This window comes from Petromyzon marinus, unplaced genomic scaffold, assembly GCF_048934315.1.
Source record: "Petromyzon marinus isolate PM22_M1 ecotype Great Lakes invasive population unplaced genomic scaffold, UKy_Petmar_22M1.pri1.0 PM_G_Scaffold_124, whole genome shotgun sequence".
Taxonomy (NCBI): Eukaryota; Metazoa; Chordata; class Hyperoartia; order Petromyzontiformes; family Petromyzontidae; genus Petromyzon; species Petromyzon marinus.
In genome coordinates, this window is record NW_027422678.1 from 183,672 (window position 1) to 202,837 (window position 19,166).

Below are 19,166 nucleotides of genomic sequence, written 5' to 3' on the forward strand. Positions count from 1 at the left end.
ACAGTTGTACACACACACAGTTTGTACACACACACACAGTGTACACACACACAGTTTGTACACACACACACAGTGTACACACACAGTTTGTACACACACACACAGTGTACACACACACAGTTTGCACACACACACAGTGTGTACACACACACAGTTGTACACACACACAGAGTGTACACACACAGTTTGTACACACACACACAGTGTACACACAGTTTGTACACACACACACAGTGTACACACAGTTTGTACACACACACAGTGTACACACACACAGTTTGTACACACATAGTGTGTACACACACAGTTTGTACACACACACAGTGTACACACACACAGTTTGTACACACACACAGAGTGTACACACAGTTTGTACACACACACAGTGTACACACACAGTTTGTACACACACACAGTGTACACACACACATACAGTTTGTACACACACACAGTGTACACACACACAGTTTGTACACACACACATACAGTGTACACACACAGTTTGTACACACACACAGTTTGTGCACACACACAGTTTGTACATACAGTGTACACACACACAGTGTACACACACACAGTTTGTACACAGTTTGAACACAGTTTGTACACATACACAGTTTGTACACACAGTGTACACACACACAGTTTGTACACAGTGTACACACACACACAGTTTGAACACAGTGTACACACACAGTTTGTACACACACAGTGTATACACACACACAGTTTGTACACACACAGTTTGTACACACACACAGTGTACACACATACAGTTTGTACACATACAGTGTACACACACAGTTTGTACACACACACAGTGTACACACACAGTTTGTACACACACAGTGTACACACATACAGTTTGTACACACACAGTGCACACACACACAGTTTGTACACACACACAGTTTGTACACACACACAGTTTGTACACACACACAGTTTGTACACACACAGTTTGTACACACGCACACAGTGTACACACAGTTTGTACACACACACACACAGTGTACACACAGTTTGTACACACACAGTGCACACATACACAGTTTGTACACACACAGTGTACACACACATTGTACACACACACACAGTGTACACACACACACAGTTTGTACACACAGTTTGTACACACACACACACAGTTTGTACACACACACAGTGTACACACACAGTGTATACACAGTTTGTACACCCATAAACAGTGTACACACACACAGTGCACACATACACAGTTTCTACACACACTGTACACACGACACACACAGTTTGTACACACACAGTTTGTACACATACACAGTGTACACACACAGTTTGTACACACACACAGTGTACACACAATAATATCCACGTTTTTGTTGAGCTTACGCACCCAAGGGGTCTCTGTTGAAGAGAGGGAGCAATGGAAAATTAATCTAAATCAACTTAAACTCGAACTCCGCTCTGTGACGTCACCACTCAGCAATATCTCATCGGCGTGAAATGCCAGGCGGCGGTGTCCTTCGCTAGTGACTTCATGTCACCGAGGTATTCGGTGCGCTCTTGAGCGTGACGTCACCTCCGCTTGGTCACTGCAGAAATCTGTTCCGGTACAATCCTTATTTAGGTAAAGCTACGCCCAGTGACTGGCGGAACATTAACATCCTCGACAAATGGACCAAACTAATTAACATAATTTATTCATATTCTTAGTTTTTTCGGTAAAGTCACGTTGAAGAGAAACAACAAAATAACAAAATATATAAAACAATAAAAAATTCTCACGACGTTTCGACCATAACTCAAACGGTCATCATCAGGTGTGTCGGTTTGCATAAATGTATTTTTAAAACGGTACATTTATTTATTTATTTAAAAAACGTTGGCGTCACGCGCAGCGATTTGGCAGTTTGCCCAGGACTAGTCCATCTATTTTTTTTTTAAAGAGGAGGGGGGAGACGAAATTTTTTATAATGTATGCTGTCTGAAAGCCACTGTAAGCGTGAACAATCAATCAAGAACTGAAATGATTTATCAAATCTTTCCAATGATTGCTAAGATAGAATCCATCTTCTCGGTTGAAATTGTCTCTGTGCTTGTATATGTGGATAGCCTCATGAACGAATCTCTCATGGAAGCCAGATGGCTTACAAAGAACCTCCGTCTTGGAAAAGTCAATGGCATGTGAGCCTACTGAATTAGAACAATGATCTGCTACGGCCGAGGTGTTAGTCCTACCGTGTTTAAGGTCTGCTTTATGTTCACGAATGCGGTCCGAGACATGGCGTTTGGTTTCTCCAATGTAACTACTACCACAGAGGCAACTTAGTTTGTAGACACCAGGGTATTGTATGTCCGGAATCACATCTTTTACAGACGGAACCAGATCACGGATTTTATGTAATGTGTTGAAACGGACCTGGATCTTGTGTTTATTCAAGATTTTGGAGATCTTTTTTGTGATCCCAGCAATGTAGGGTAAAGTGATGGTTTTGAAAGGCTCCTCAAGAGGGTTCTTCTTCATGGTTTGAGTGATAGCTTTGCAGATTGTATAGTCGGAGTAACCATTAGCCCTAAGAGCTTGGTGTACGTGCTTGAGTTCACTGCTTATGTGTTCCTGGTCGGATATGCATTGGGCTCTATGATACAGAGTCTTGATGAGAGAATTCTTCTGTGATGGATGGTGGTGGGAATCCGGTTTCAGATAAGCATCCGTATGGGTAGCTTTCCTGTAGACAGAGTGGCTCATTGAACCATCAGGTCTCTTTTTAATTAGGACATCCAAAAAAGGTATCTTGCCATCTATTTCGACTTCCATGGTAAATCTGATGGCTGGGTGTATGGAATTGATGTGGTCGAAGAATTGGTCTAGAGCAGGCCGGCCATGTGGCCAGATGACAAAAGTGTCATCCATGTACCTCTTCCATAAGGTTGGGCGCAGAGTGGCAGTCTGGATGGCGTCAGTCTCAAATTTCTCCATGAAAATGTTAGCTATAACTGGAGAAAGGGGGGAGCCCATTGGGGTGCCCTCAGTTTGTTTGTAGAAAGTTCCATTCCAAGTGAAGTATGTATTGGTTAAACAGTGTCTCACCAGGGGGGGTACCTCAGTGTTTAGTCCTTGATGAACCAAGTCTTCAATGATTGCAATGGTGTCAGGTACAGGAACCTTGGTGAATAAGGAAACTACATCAAAACTGACAAGCAGGTCGTCTGGGGACAGGGAAATACCCTTGATTGTTGATACCAGGTGAGTAGAATTTTGTACCGCAGAGGTGGTCTTTCCAGTGAAAGGACGCAGGATTTCAGACAAAAAACGAGCTAGTTTGTAGGTGGGGGAGCTGATAGTAGAGACTATGGGACGAAGAGGTGTATCAACTTTATGTATTTTTGGTAAGCCGTATAATCTTGGTGGCCTGGCAGCAGAAGGTTTCAACGAAAACTGTTTAGATTGATCAATTAATGCGGTTGAATCAGAAATTATTTTGTTGGTTTGTGTGACGAGGCTGTTGGTGGGATCTCTTTTTATTTTTGTATAACTACCATCGTCGAGTAATTCTTTAATTTTGTTGTTGTATTCTATTTTATCCATGATGACAGTAGCATTGCCTTTGTCAGCTGAGAGAACTACAATATCATTCCTCTTTTTTAATTTATATAATTCAAAACGCTCATCTTTGCTGAGGTTGCTAGCTGGCATCTTAGCGTTTTTGAGGGTTGTAGCGATTTCAGATCTTGCTACGTTTGCAGCGATGTGACCCAGAGAGCAATACGCACAGAACTAGATCAGTTAGACAAGACACTCTACAAATCACACTTATCATTGACGGCAATAATGTCCACATCGGATTGGGAACATGTAGACAATATGACTGCCTCTTCAGCTGCTACTATGTCGACCAAATGTAAGGAAAACCTGATTTCCAAATTTAACCTCCTCTTCAACAAAAGACCGGACCCACACACCAAAAAGTTAGACGTTAATAAAGTCGTAATTAATCGCAGTAACAGTTCTATTTCCGATGGTCTGAAATCCGTTTTAGCTAAAGGTCTAAACTTTGCAGTCACACCTAAACACATACCAGTTAATGATATAATTGCCCAAGTAGACGTTGCTCTCAGGGGCCTGGGTCACATCGCTGCAGACGTAGCAAGATCTGAAATCGCTGCAACCCTCAAAAACGCTAAGATGCCAGCTAGCAACCTCAGCAAAGATGAGCGTTTTGAATTATATAAATTAAAAAAGAGGAATGATATTGTAGTTCTCTCACCGTTAACACCGCGGTGCACGCACAGACACTAGTGACACTCGCTCGTGTCTCACCGTTAACACTGCGGTGCACGCACAGACACTAGTGACACTCGCTCGTGTCTCACCGTTAACACTGCGGTGCATGCACAGACACTAGTGACACTCGCTCGTGTCTCACCGTTAACACTGCGGTGCAGACACAGACACTAGTGACACTCGCTCGTGTCTCACCGTTAACACTGCGGTGCAGACACAGACACTAGTGACACTCGTGTGTCTCACCGTTAACACCGCGGTGCACACACAGACACTAGTGACACTCGCGCGTGTCTCACCATTAACACCGCGGTGCACGCACAGACACTAGTGACACTCGTGCATGTCTCACCGTTAACACTGTGGTGCAGACACAGACACTAGTGACACTCGTGCGTGTCTCACCGTTAACACCGCGGTGCACACACAGACACTAGTGACACTCACGTGTGTCTCACCGTTAACACCGCGGTGCACACAGACACTAGTGACACTCGCGTGTGTCTCACCGTTAACACTGTGGTGCACACACAGACACTAGTGACACTCGTGTGTGTCTCACCGTTAACACCGTTGGTGCATGCACAGACACTAGTGACACTCGTGTGTGTCTCACCGTTAACACCGTGGTGCACGCACAGACACGCGCCGGCGCGGGCCACCGTTGGTATTTTAATATGCGCGTGCGACACACCCACACTGAATTTTGATTTAAAGCTTTCGTGACTGCAGTAATTCATATTCTTAGTTCTTTCGGTAAAGTCACGTGACTTTACCGAAAGAACTAAGATTATACACCCACACTGATTTATAGTCACCCACACACCGTCGTACGCCGATCGCTGTCCCACCGCTCTTCACACGCACACATGCACCACGCGTCACAACGTCAGTCTGTGCTAAGATTTATTTCCGAATAGGGACACCCGTTTATGGCCCCCTCCAGCCAGCACCCTTCGGACAGCGCCTAACCTCCTGTCACCTGGCCGTCGCAGAGTGCGTCTATCCCCCAAGCTCGAGCTGACTGAATTGGCCCCCCTCCCCGTACCCACTCACCTCTTCGGCTGCCCCATGGGGGCTGGGGAAGATGCTCACCTTGGGGACTTTTTCTGTCCGACCGTTTCCAGCTCCACCCTGCATTGGTCGAACAGACGCTGAGGACGGCTGGTCTCCTCCGCCGCTCCAGAAGGACTCTGATTCAATCCGCCCCTCCGGCCCCCTTATGTCTCCAAAGCCCCCCTTAACCCCTGGGTCACATGACGTCATCCTGCGCATCCAATCGAATCCTCTTTACGGACGTTTTGAGCGCTCTGGCCGTTGGGAGGGTGGGGGGGTCGCGTCATTCCCCCCCTTCCCATTGTCTCTGTGCCTGCGTTCCTCGCCGTTGACTCATCGATAATCCCCTTGCTCCCTCCAACTTGAGTCAACTCTTATCTGCCTAGGGGCTTTTCCCTCCCACCCCACTGTTTACCCTGCCACTGGGTGCTGGCCTTGAGGTCCCCCCCCCCCCGTGTTGTGTATGCTTCATCAACACCCTTTGCTATGTCAGCTGAATTTAGCTTTTATAAATATTCCTTTTGTAGCCAGACAGCTGAAATTGTGTGCTCGGAGTTTTGGGTGAACATTCATTTTGAAGATACGAGGGCTTCCAGGCATGTTTATAACCATTTGCCCTCTCATTGAGTGCCACAACAGCCCGTGTGATGAATTTTTGAAATTTTTTCACGATATCATGAATATATGAATAATAAACACGTGTAAGTCGCGTGTGACTGTATATTTGCATTCCTCTGTGCCTCGATACTGACGTGTAGATGGTGTGGATATTCTTTTTTTCTGTCTGCAGCTGATGCTGGTCTGATGGAGCAAAGGCAGTCAGCACAGCAGCTTGGTACAACAAGCCAACAATGCAACCAGCGTGCATACAGCACGGATCGGACTGTAAATTTTACACAGCACCAGATAACTCGCACAGGAGAGAAACCCTTCAAGTGCAGTGTGTGTGGGAAGGCATTTTCATGCTCATCTGCTCTTGTAACACACCAGAGAACACACACAGGAGAGAAACCCTTCAAGTGCAGTGTGTGTGTGAAGGCATTTTCAGATTCGTCTAATCTTAAAACACACCAGAGAACACACACGGGAGAGAAACCCTTCAAGTGCAGTGTGTGTGGGAAGGCATTTTCACGGTCATCTGCTCTTAAAACACACCAGAGAACACACACGGGAGAGAAACCCCTCAAGTGCACTGTGTGTGGGAAGGCATTTTCACGGTCATCTGCTCTTAAAATACACCAGAGAACACACACGGGAGAGAAACCCTTCAAGTGCACTGTGTGTGGGAAGGCATTTTCAGATTCATCTGATCTTATAAAACACCAGCGAACACACACAGGAGAGAAGCCCTTCAAGTGCACTCTGTGTGAGAAGGCATTTGCACAGTCAGCAGTTCTTCAAAGACACCAGAGAACACACACAGGAGAGAAACCCTTCAAGTGCAGTGTATGTGGGAAGGCATTTTCACGGTCATCTGCTCTTAAAACACACCAGAGAAGTCACACAGGCATCAGAAAATCCACAAGGAGCGGAGTCGGAGTCTGAAATCATCTTGTGAAAGTCAAAGTGCTGTAATGAGCCCATCCCTCATGAAACAAAAACCAGAATAAAATCCCAGCTTGGACACTTTTAAAGGTATCGAGGTGAAATATGAAGGGGTGAAGGTGAAATGTGGTGAAGTGATGGGGAAGAGCGAAAAAGTGACGTAAAATGTGAAGATGAAGATTCACCGCCAAAATGGGACCTTCACATCGATGGAGGCAACGTAAAGCAGGAGGAGAATTCTGACCGTGAGAGCGAGGCAACTCCCAGCAGTTTGTGGAAGTGGAGGTGTGGGTGGACTTCTTCGACAATATGAAGTCAAATGGAGACCAGTTAGTCGATGTGTAAGCTTGAGACAATGAAGCTCCAATAGATTCACCTTTGTCAACCTGCAGAGTAAGAGCGGCCAGTATTTGTGGACCTGTGGGTTGGCTAGATCTCTAACCCGGAGAGAGAGTCAATAAGCTCCCAAGCATTCACGATGTTATAATATTTGCATTTATACGGTGCTTGCTTAATTGCCTCAGCAATTCGGAGTTTTGTATCATATCGCATCTCAAACACTCGAAGAGCATCCCCAAGTAGCAGCTGCCCCTGTGTGGCACAATGTGGTGGCCCTGCACCAGCCTGCATGTGGACAAGAGCCTGTCAGTAGGGGGCGATGATTGATGTGTCATCTCAGTTGTGTAGTTTGTAGGTAATGTTTTGAATTTGCAAAATTTTGACTCAGACGCCAGCATGCAATGGCCTACTCGTTTTGAATGACACAATAGTATGTTTTACATACACTGTGAAGCAGATGGTGTATTTTTTTTTAAATAGCTTCTTGTTAATATGATATATCGTGATGCAGTATATTTCGCTGCAGTAATTCAATGTTAATATTCCCGTCAATAATTTAGAATGAATACTTGTCTGGTTTTGTGCATACTTGTAACATTTGATCTGTAAGGGTCAAACATTGAATAAGTGATGTTAGGACAAAGTGTGTGTGTGTTTTGGAAGTAACCTGTACAGAGAACTCAGGTGAGACCCGTTGTTCTTGTGATACAGGTCAAAGGGCACTTTTGTGTTTCACGAAGTATCTGCCTCTGGAGCAACTCATTGTCTTTGAAATAGGGAGCACGCTCGGATCATTCATCAGTTACAAGGCATACCACTTGAAAGTTACACGTATAGGAGGAGGTACATTCTCTACAACACGAATTGTAGTTTTGTCTTATGTGTTGACGTAGATTTTGTCTAACTGGGACTAGAAGTGCTCCTTGCTGATTGACGTCTGGATGTTCGTTACCTATCGGTTGAAGCAAACCCCACTGCTGTTGTTGAGACGCTGTCACAACATTTGCACACGAAGGACACATTCACGCAAGTACCCCATGCTCCGTTTTGAAGTTTTAAAATGAAACATCTTTGAATTGTGTTGTGTTTTGAATTAGATGATTTTATTTCTTCATTAAAAGTTAATTTTACATCTGGAAGACTTAGTTGAAAAGGACATTTCGTGTGAATTTTCTCTCGTCGTTAAGTAGACAATGGCCTTGCCGGGGGTTCGGTTCGATGCGGACTTTCACCTGGTAGGGGATTGCGGGATCGAGATAAGGCGACACGGAGCTGCTGGCCGTCTGCAGATCGATTCCAACGTAATGGAGCGTCTGTCCCTGCGCCTCTGTCGTTCGCATGCAGGGGGCGCGTGTAGGTTTACAGCGCCCCCTGCATGAAAACGACAAAGTGCAGCATTCATCACAAAGTTGTGCGTTTGTATTTTAAATGTTATTCTTTTATAAGGTGATGTTAATATCGAAAACTGACACATAGCTGGCATGCCATAAATAGGAAATTAACTCTGCTTATTCGTATCAATGTATTCATATATGTTGATGAACTGTTTTCAAGCAGATTTTGTGTCTCTAACAGCGACTACAGGGACCACGTGATTGTTTAAAAATGTCTTTGATTATAACTATAATTGCCTACAATTCGTCATGTGTAGCTTATTTAGACTATAATTTATTCACTACTCAAAATGTATTTACTTGAAAACATGGAGCTGATATTTATTCTTGGTTCTTTCGGTAAAGTCACGTAGAAGGGAAACAATAACAAAAATATAAAACAATTAAATTCTCACGACGTTTCGACTGCAACACAAGCAATCATCATCAGGTGTCACACAGGCACACACACAGAGACACAGGCACACACAGATACAGGCACACAGTGTGTACACACACTGTACACACACACACTGTACACACACACTGTACACAGTCTGTACACACAGTGTACACACGTACAGTGTGAACACAGAAACAGTGTGTACGTACACACACAGTGTGTACACACACACAGTCTGTACACACAGTGTACACACAGAAACAGTGTGTACACACAGAAACAGTGTATACACACAGAAAGTGTGTACACACTACAGAAAGTGTGTACACACTGTTTCTGTGTGTACACACACACACACGGTGTATACACAATAATGTCCACGTTGTTGCTGAGTTCACGCACCCAAGGGGTCTCTGTTGAAGAGATGGAGCAATGGAAAATGAATCTAAATCAACTTAAACTCCATCCACGCTCTGTGACGTCACCACTCAGCATGACCTCGTCGGTGTGAAACGCCAGGGGGAGGTGTGCCTCGTTAGTGACGTCATGTCACCAAGGTATTCACCCCACCCCCGTCCACCGCGCCCTTGAGCGTGACGTCACCTCTGCCTGGTCACTGCCGATATCTGTTCCGGTACAATCCTTATTTGGGCAAAGCTACGCCAAGTGACTGGCGGCTCATTAACATAATTTGTCCGTTAAAGCCGTCGCGAGTTTATTGGGACGGGTTCAGCACACACAACCCCATCCCTCGACATATGGCCCGGGCTCATTAACATAATTTTATTCATAGAAATATGTTTTACCCTTTTAACTGGCACAAAAAACTGACACCTTTATTCAAGGCATCATGTTTGCCAGTTAAAAGGGTAAAACCTATTTCTATATCTTGTTTCTGGCAAAAGAGGTCTCATAATATAATTTTATTCAGTTACGGAGCCGCTCGTGGGAGGGGAGTGTCTTGTACCCGGACGTGACGTCATGTCACCTGCTGCTGCCGCGTGACGTCTTGAGGTAACAGGAAGCGATCGCTTCGCTCTTGCACTGAAATCCGAGGTGAGAAATTATTATCGTGTTGGTGTTCGTGGTTGTTGTGGTGGTGGTGGTTGTTGTTGTTGTTTACCAAGGTAGAGCCTCTCTCTCGTAGGGATGTCAGTTGAGTAGCAGCGAGCATGGGAATCGATGTCCAGGTTGGAACTTTACAATGCGGGGCCTAGCCACGCGGGGCCTTGCCTCCTGCCCTCGCCTGATTGCATTTACTTTAATTATCTCTCTTAAGTTTAATTTGTCTTCACCCGGCTCGCCACTTTGTAACTTTGTTTTATTGTCAATATTCACGCAGTTTTTATTTTCTTTTGTTAGCAGGCCAAGCCCGCTTGAGCTGCTATACCGCTCTTGTTATCAGAAGCGACCTGCCCACAACACAAGGTGAGGCTTTGTCAACGTGTGTGAATGTTTTGACTTAAAACTTTGGTGACTGCAGGAATTAATATTCTTGGTTCTTTCGGTAAAGTCACGTACATAGAATATAAAATAACAGATAATAAATTTAATGAAAACTAAATTTTTTTAAAATGAAGCAAAAAACCCACGACGTTTCGATCGCAACACAAGTGGTCTTTATCTTATTAAATTTAATCTGTTATTTTTATTTTCTATCTACGTGACTTTACTGAAAGAACCAACAATACGTGCGTCCATGTCTATCGGTCAAAGACGCTAAGCGCGTGCCGCTGTTGACTCTGAATGTGTGGAGGGGAACACCTTCACCACGGGGAGAGAGAGACAGAGACACGGATAGCCTTGGCTATGTTGATTGATCCTTGATTCATTACTTGGTGGAGTGAGGAAGAATTAATGCTGAGCAGATGAAGGTGGCCAGGCATGGTGCTGGTCATACCGCCACCTGTTTACTCATGGCAGTATGTGACAGTGTCACGTTTGTTTGCAGTAAAGTCTATTAACTCTGTTGAACACGGAAGTTATATCAAGACAATAGTTTATTTTTGTTTTCCTCTGGAATGCTTTGTAAGAATGGAAACAGGAGGTGAACACAGCACACACATGCAGCTGAATTCGGAACTGTTCATCCCAGCATTCAAGGACATCTGAGCCTGGATTCACACCTCTAAGTTGCGATTGAACATTAAGTCATGCATTTCTGCAAAACACAAATAGTATTGTTTTCAACACCCTTTGCTATGTCAGCTGAATTTAGCTTTCATAAATATTCCTTTTGTAGTCAGACAGCCAAATTTGTGTGCTTAGAGTTTTGGGTTAACATTCATCTTGGAAGATATGAAGGCTTCCAGGCATATTAATGACATCTGCCCTCTCATTGTGTGCCCTAACAGCCCGTGGAGAGAAACCCTTCAGGTGCACTCTGTGCGTGAAGGCGTTTGCACGTTCATCAAATCTGATGAATTTGAGAAACTTTTCACTACATCATGAATATATTAATAAGTATAGACGTGTAAGTCACGTGTGCATTCCTCTGTGCCTGACGTGTAGATGGTGTGGATATTCTTTTTTTATGTCTGCAGCTGACGCTTCCTCTGCAGAATTGGTCTGATGGAGCAAAGGCACTCAGCGCAGCTCGGTACGACAAGTCAACAATGCGACCAGCGTGCATACAGCACGGACCGGACTGGAAATCTGACACGGCACCAGAGGAGTCACACAGGAGAGAAACCCTTCAAATGTACTGTGTGTAACAAGGCATTTGCATGGCCATCAGTTCTTCAGACCCACCAGAGAACACACACGGGAGAGAAACCCTTCAGGTGCAGTGTGTGTGGCAAGGCGTTTGCACAGTCATGTAATCTTGTAAAACACCAAAGAACACACACGGGAGAGAAACCCTTCAAGTGCAGTGTTTGTGGGAAGGCATTTGCACAGTCATCTGATCTTGTAAAACACCAGAGAACACACACAGGAGAGAAACCCTTCAAGTGTGCTCTGTGCGGGAAGCCATTTGCAGATTCATCAACTCTTCGAAGACACCAGAGAACAAAAAGGCATCACAAGGAGCGGAGTCGGAGTCTGAAATCAGCTTGTGAAAGTCAAAGTGCCGCAATGAGCCCATCCCTCATGAAACAAGAACCAGACGAAAATCCCAGCTTGGACACTTTTAAAGGTATCAAGGTCAAATATTAAGAGGTGATGGTGAAATGTGAAGAAGTGATAAGCGAAGAAGTGAAGGTAAAATGTGAAGATGAAGATTCATCTCCAGAATGGGACCTTTACATTGATGAAGGCAACGTGAAGCAGGAGGAGAATTCTGACTGAGGCAGAGTGAGGCAACTCCCAGCAGTTTGTGGAAATGGAGGTGTGGGTGGACTTGCTCCTAGACAATACAAAGTCAAGTGGAGACCCGGTAGATGTGTAAGCCAGAGACGATGTCGCTACAATAGATGCACCTTTGTCACAGGCCTTTAATGACAGTAATGTGAAGTTGAGCACTTTGTGGGCCCGTGGGTTGGGTAGATCTCTAACCAGGAGCAAGAGCCAATAAGCTCCCAAGCATTCACTATGTTATAACAATTGCTTTTACATGGTGCTTGCTTAATTGCCTCAGCAACTCGGAGTTTTGTGTCGTACCTCTTCTGAAACACTCGAAGAGCATCCCCAAGTAGCAGCTGCCCCTGTGTGGCACAAGGTGGTGGCCCTGCACCGGCCTGCATGTGGACTAGAGCCTGTCAGTAGGGGGCGATGATTGATGTGTCATCTCAGTTGTGTAGTTTGTAGGTAATGTTTAGAATTTGCTACAATTTCACTCAGACGCCAGCATGCAATGGCCTACTCGTTTTGAATGACAATAGTATGTTTAACATACACTTTGAAGCAGACTGTGCAACTTTTTTTGAAAGCTTCTTGTTAATACGATGTAACGTGATGCAGTATATTTCACTGCAGTAATGGTTAATATGCCTGTCAATAAATTTAGAATGTATACTTGTCTGGTTTTGTGCATACTTGTAACATTTGATCTGTAAGGGTCAAACATTGAATAAGTGATGTTAGGACAAAGTGTGTGTGTGTGTTTGAAAGTAACCTGTACAGAGAACTCAGGTGAGACCCGTTGTTCTTGTGATACAGATCAAAGGGTGTTTTTGTGTTCCACGAAGCATCTGCCTCTGGAGCAACTCATTGTCTTTGAAATAGGTAGCACACTCGGATCATTCATGAGTTACAAGGCATACCACTTGAAAGTTACACGTATAGGAGGAGGTACATTCTCTACAACACGAATTGTAGTTTTGTCTTACGTGTTGACGTAGATTTTGTCTAACTAGGGCTAGAAATGCACCTTGCTGATTGACGTCTGGATGTTCGTTACCTATCGGTTGAAGCAAACCCCACTGCTGTTGTTGAGACGCTGTGCACCAATAAGGGTTCAACACATTGACGGCCTTCAGGCCAGGAAAGTCACAACATTTGCACACGAAGGATGCATTCACGCAAGTACCCCATGCTCCGTTTTGAAGTTGTAAAATGAAACAGCTTTGATTCGTGTTGTGTTTTGAATTAGATGATTTTATTTCGTCATTAAAAGCTTGTATCAATTTACATCTGGAAGACTTCATTGAAAAGGACATTTCGTGTGAATTTTCTCTCGTCATTAAGTAGATGGCCTTGCCGGGGGTTCGGACACAAACAGTGTACACATAGTGTACACACACACAGTGTACACACACAATGTACACACAGTGTACACATGCACACAGTGTACACACACACAGTGTATACACACATAGCGTACACACACACAGTGTATACACAGTGTACACACAGTGTACACGCACACTGTACATGCACAGTGTATACACTGTACACATACACAGGGTATACACTGTACACACACACAGTGTACACACATACAGTGTATACACAGTGTACACACACAGTGTATATACACACACAGTGACACAGACAGTGACACATAGTGTACACACACAGTGTACACACACACACAGTGACACAACAACAACCGCCATTCGCCACTAAGTGGCGGTGACGTCACCACGACGCTTGTGCCAGGCACAGTGACACATACACAGTGACACACAGTGTTTACATACACACACAGTGTGTACACAATAGTTTCAGTTTATATATATTTGGTATACCCCTGTGAGCCATTCGGCTCTTGAATCAAGTGCAACCACAACAAACACAAACAAGAACAAGAAACACATCTTAAAGTGACTACTTTGTGTGCCTGCAAACAGAAAATCCATTAAAAAAACAGCAAAATGTTCCTGAAAAAAGCACCGTACACCAACGCTGTGTGCTAAAAATCCCAGTGGGATGCAATGTCCACGTTGTTGTTGTTGCTGAGTTCAAGGGAGGGAGCAATGGAAAATGAATCTAAATCAACTTAAACTCCAACCCCGCTCTGTGACGTCACTACTCAGCCTCACCTCATCGGCGTGAAACGCCAGGGGGAGGTGTCCCTCGCTAGTGACGTCATGTCACCAAGGTATTTACCCCACCCCATCTACCGCGCCCTTGAGCGTGACGTCACCTCTGCCTGGGTCAACTTGCGTTATCTGTTCAAGTACAATCCTTATTTCGGCAAAGCTACGCCCGGTGACTGGCGGCTCATTAACATAATATATTCGTGTCGACTGTCGCGAGTTTATTGCGACGGGTTCAGCACCCACGCCCCATCCCTCCACGTATGGGCCGGGTTCATTAACATAATTTATTTTAAATTAAGACCCGCTCGTTGCGGGAGGGGAGTGTTCTTGTACCACGCAAGTGACGTCATCTCCTGCTGCCGCGTGACGTCACGAGGTAACAGGAATCTGCCGCTCCGCGCGTGAACTGAAATCCGAGGTGAGAAATTCTCATGGTGGTAGTGGTGGTGGTCGTTGTGGTGGTGGTGGTTGTTGTTGTTGTTTACCAAGGTAGAGCCTCGCTCTCTCTCGTAGGGATGTCAGTTGAGTAGCAGCGAGCATGGGAATCGATGTCCAGGTTGGAACTTTACAACGTGGGGCCTAGCCACGCGGGGCCTTGCCTCCTGCCCTCGCCTGATTGCATTTACTTTAATTATCTCGCTTAGTTGAGCAATCTTTGTAAGAAAGTAATCTACCAGGCTATGCGTTTATTGTGTGTTGACCGACTCTCTGTGTTGCATTGCATTACATTTCCAAGTTTTACTCAGTTTGTTTGATTAAATGTGCTTTTGATTTAAAGCTTTCTTGACTGCAGGGATTTATATTCTTTGTTCTTTCGGTAAAGTCACCACCACGTAGAAGGGAAACAATAAAATAATAAAAATATCAAACAATAAAATTCTCACGACGTTTCGACTGCAAGACGAGCAATCATCAGGTGTGAAAACCACAGCAAGAAAATTTTCTTGCTGTGGTTTCTTGCTGTGGTTTTCACACCTGATGATGATTGCTTGTGTTGCAGTCGAAACGTCGTGAGAATTTTATTGTTTTATATTTTAATTATTTTATTGTTTCCCCTTCTACGTGGTGACTTTACCGAAAGAACCAAGAATATAAGTGTGCTTTCTCTCTCTCTGCGTGTACTCGTGTTATTATTATTTCCTGCAGTCACCAAAGTTCCAAATCTCTCATTGACACAAGGCCGTAATTATAATATATTATAATAATTATAATATATATTGGTGGGGGACATATCCCCCCACAATAATTAAACATGCTCAAAATGTCTCCCCCAATTTATTGCTATAAAAATATTTTTTTAAATAATAATTGCTATGCTATGTTAATAAAAACAACTTGCTAAACCTTGGCCACAAAATGTGGACTTGTCTTCATATAACAATGCGTAGATTTGTGTTTGTATGATTGCGTTGTACTTTATGAATCCCTAATCTCTGCCATTACATACTATGAAACAAGAAAAGTTAAAAAGTAAAAACAGAGCAATGTAATACAATACAATATTATACATTATTGTATCAAATAATACAAACATTCCATCCCATGTGTTAGTGAAATTTTTCAATATTTTAGGAAATGTCAGGAAATTAGTTTTCAAATTTAGATTTTTTTCCTGGGGGGGGGACCCCAGAGCCCCTGGTAGATTTGGTCCCCCACAATGTTGACTCCATGGCTACGGCCTTGCATTGACTCGCAGATTTCTCTACACCCCCTCCCCTCTCTCTCTGCCCCTCTCTCTCTCTCTCTATTTAAGGCCTCGACACAGAGGCGTTGTTTCTCTGTGTGCCTACAGTGAGGGAAAAAAAGTATTTGATCCCCTGCTGATTTTGTACGTTTGCCCACTGACAAGGAAATGATCAGTCTATAATTTTAATGGTAGGTTTATTTGAACAGTGAGAGACAGAATAACAACAAGAAAATCCAGAGAAACGCATGTCGAAAATGTTATAAATTGATTTGCATTTTAATGAGGGAAATAAGTATTTGACCCCCTCTCAATCGGAAAGATTTCTGGCTCCCAGGTGTCTTTTATACAGGTAACGAGCTGAGATTAGGAGCATACTCTTAAAGGGAGTGCTCCTAATCTCAGCTTGTTACCTGTATAAAAGACACCTGTCCACAGAAGCAATCAATCAATCAGATCCCAAACTCTCCACCATGGCCAAGACCAAAGAGCTCTCCAAGGATGTCAGGTACAAGATTGTAGAGCTACACAAGGCTGGAATGGGCTACAAGACCATTGCCAAGCAGCTTGGTGAGAAGGTGACAACAGTTGGTGCGATTATTCGCAAATGGAAGAAACGCAGAAAAACTGTCAATCTCCTTTGGCTTGGGGCTCCATGCAAGATCTCACCTCGTGGAGTTGCAATGATCATGAGAACGGTGAGGAATCAGCCCAGAACTACACGGGAGGATCTTGTCAATGATCTCAAGGCAGCTGGGACCATAGTCACCAAGAAAACAATTGATAACACTTCACCGTGAAGGACTGAAGTCCTGCAGCGCATGCAAGGTTCCCCTGCTCAAGAAAGCACATACATGCCCGTCTGAAGTTTTCCAATGAACATCTGAATGATTCAGAGGACAACTGGGTGAAAGTGTTTTGGTCGGATTAGACCAAAATGGAGCTCTTTAGCATCGACTCAACTCGCCGTGTTTGGAGGAGGAGGAATGCTGCCTATGACCCCAAGAACACCATCCCCACCGTCAAACATGGCGGTGGAAACATGCTTTGGGGTGTTTTTCTGCTAAGGGGACAGGACAACTTCACCGCATCAAAGGGACGATAGACGGGGCCATGCACCGTCAAATTTTGGGTGAGAACCTCCTTCCCTCAGCCAGGGCATTTAAAATGGATGGTGGATGGGTATTCCAGCATGACAATGACCCAAAACACACGGCCAAGGCAACAGGAGTGGCTCAAGAAGAAGCACATTAAGGTCCTGGGGTGGCCTAGCCAGTCTCCAGACCTTAATCCCATAGGAAATCTGGAGGGAGCTGAAGGTTCGAGTTGACAAACGTCAGCCTCGAAACCTTAATGACTTGGAGAAGATCTGCAAAGAGGAGTGGGACAAAATCCCTCCTGAGATGTGTGCAAACATGGTGGCCAACTACAAGAAACGTCTGACCTCTGTGATTGCCAACAAGGGTTTTGCCACCAAGTACTAAGTCATGTTTTGCAGAGGGGTCAAATACTTTTTTCCCTCATTAAAATGCAAATAAATTTATAACATTTTTGACATGCGTTTATCTGGATTTTGTTGTTGTTATTCTGTCTCTCACTGTTCAAATAAACCTTCCATTAAAATTATAGACTGATCATTTCTTTGTCAGTGGGCAAACGTACAAAATCAGCAGGGGATCAAATACTTTTTTCCCTCACTGTATGTGTGTATCTCTCTCTGTGTGTCTCTGTGTTATCTCTCTCTGTCTATGTGTCTCCGTGTCTGTGTTTTGTCTCTCTTTCAAATTGAGCAATCTTTGGAAGAACGTTATCAACCAGGTGGGGTGTTGACTCTTATGTTGGCCGACTCTGTTGTATTGCATTACATTTCTATTCTAGATTTAAAGCTTTCGTGACTGCTAGGATCCATACTCTTTGGTTCTATTGGGTAAAGTTACGTAGGTAAAAAATTAAATAACAAAAATCACGATGTTTTGGCCACAACACAAGCGGCCTTCATCAGGTGAAGGGACGAGACTGTCTAGAGGACAGCGCTGGAGTGGAAAAAGCCACGTGCAGATCACGACCTTTAACCTGTGTGAGAAGAAACAAAGCGCCTTGACAAAGGAATTAGCATAGAATTTAGCATTGAAATGGCTCATTGAAATAGCTAAGTTAAAGGATACTCATTCGCAGAGGCACCCCTTAACAAAGGAATTAGCATAGAATTTAGCATTGAAATAGCTGAGTGATTAGCTTGTAACTGGTCACAGAAATAGCTATGTTAAAGTCAGAGCATATACATTCACCGAGGCACTTAGTACAAATCAAACAGGAGAATTTAGCGAAATACAACCACGCTCAGACCGCGGACCTTTAAACTGTGTGCGAGCAAACAAGGTGTCCTGACAAAGAAATTAGCATAAAAATTAGCATTTGATTGGCCGATTTTAGAAAAGAGGTGTTGTACGTGCCGGTGGACTTGCCGTTTGGCGCGGGGGGGGGGGGAGAGTTTACCTATTGATGGTGTGAAAAGGGAATTTATAAGAGCTGCGAAAGTTTGGGGTGCCACTACTTGAAAAATATACTGTACCATTGAAATTAGTTTAATGTTTAGTTCGATTTAGAACATCTTTCCAATGGTTGCTAAATTTGAAACCATCTTCTCGGTTGAAATTGTGTCTGTGTTTGTAGATCTGAATTGCCTCGTGAACAAATCTCTGATAAAAACCCGTGGGTTTGCAAAGAACCTTGGTATCGGAGAAAATGATATCGTGATCCCCCACAGCGTTGTAACAGTGATCAGCCACGGCAGAAACGAATTCGTTTTGCCGTGTTTCAAATCTGATTTGTGGTCGCGAATTCGGTCAGAGACATGTCAATTTGTCTCCCCGATATAGCAATCACCGCAGGTACAACTCAATTTGTAAACCCCGGGGTACTGTAAGTCAGGAATGACATCCTTCACGGATGGGATCAGATCACGAATTTTGTGTACTGTATTGAACCGGACCTGGATCTTGTGTTTGTTTAGAATTTTGGAAATCTTTTTAGTAATGCCTGCTATATATGGTAGTGTGATGGTTTTGACCGGAGT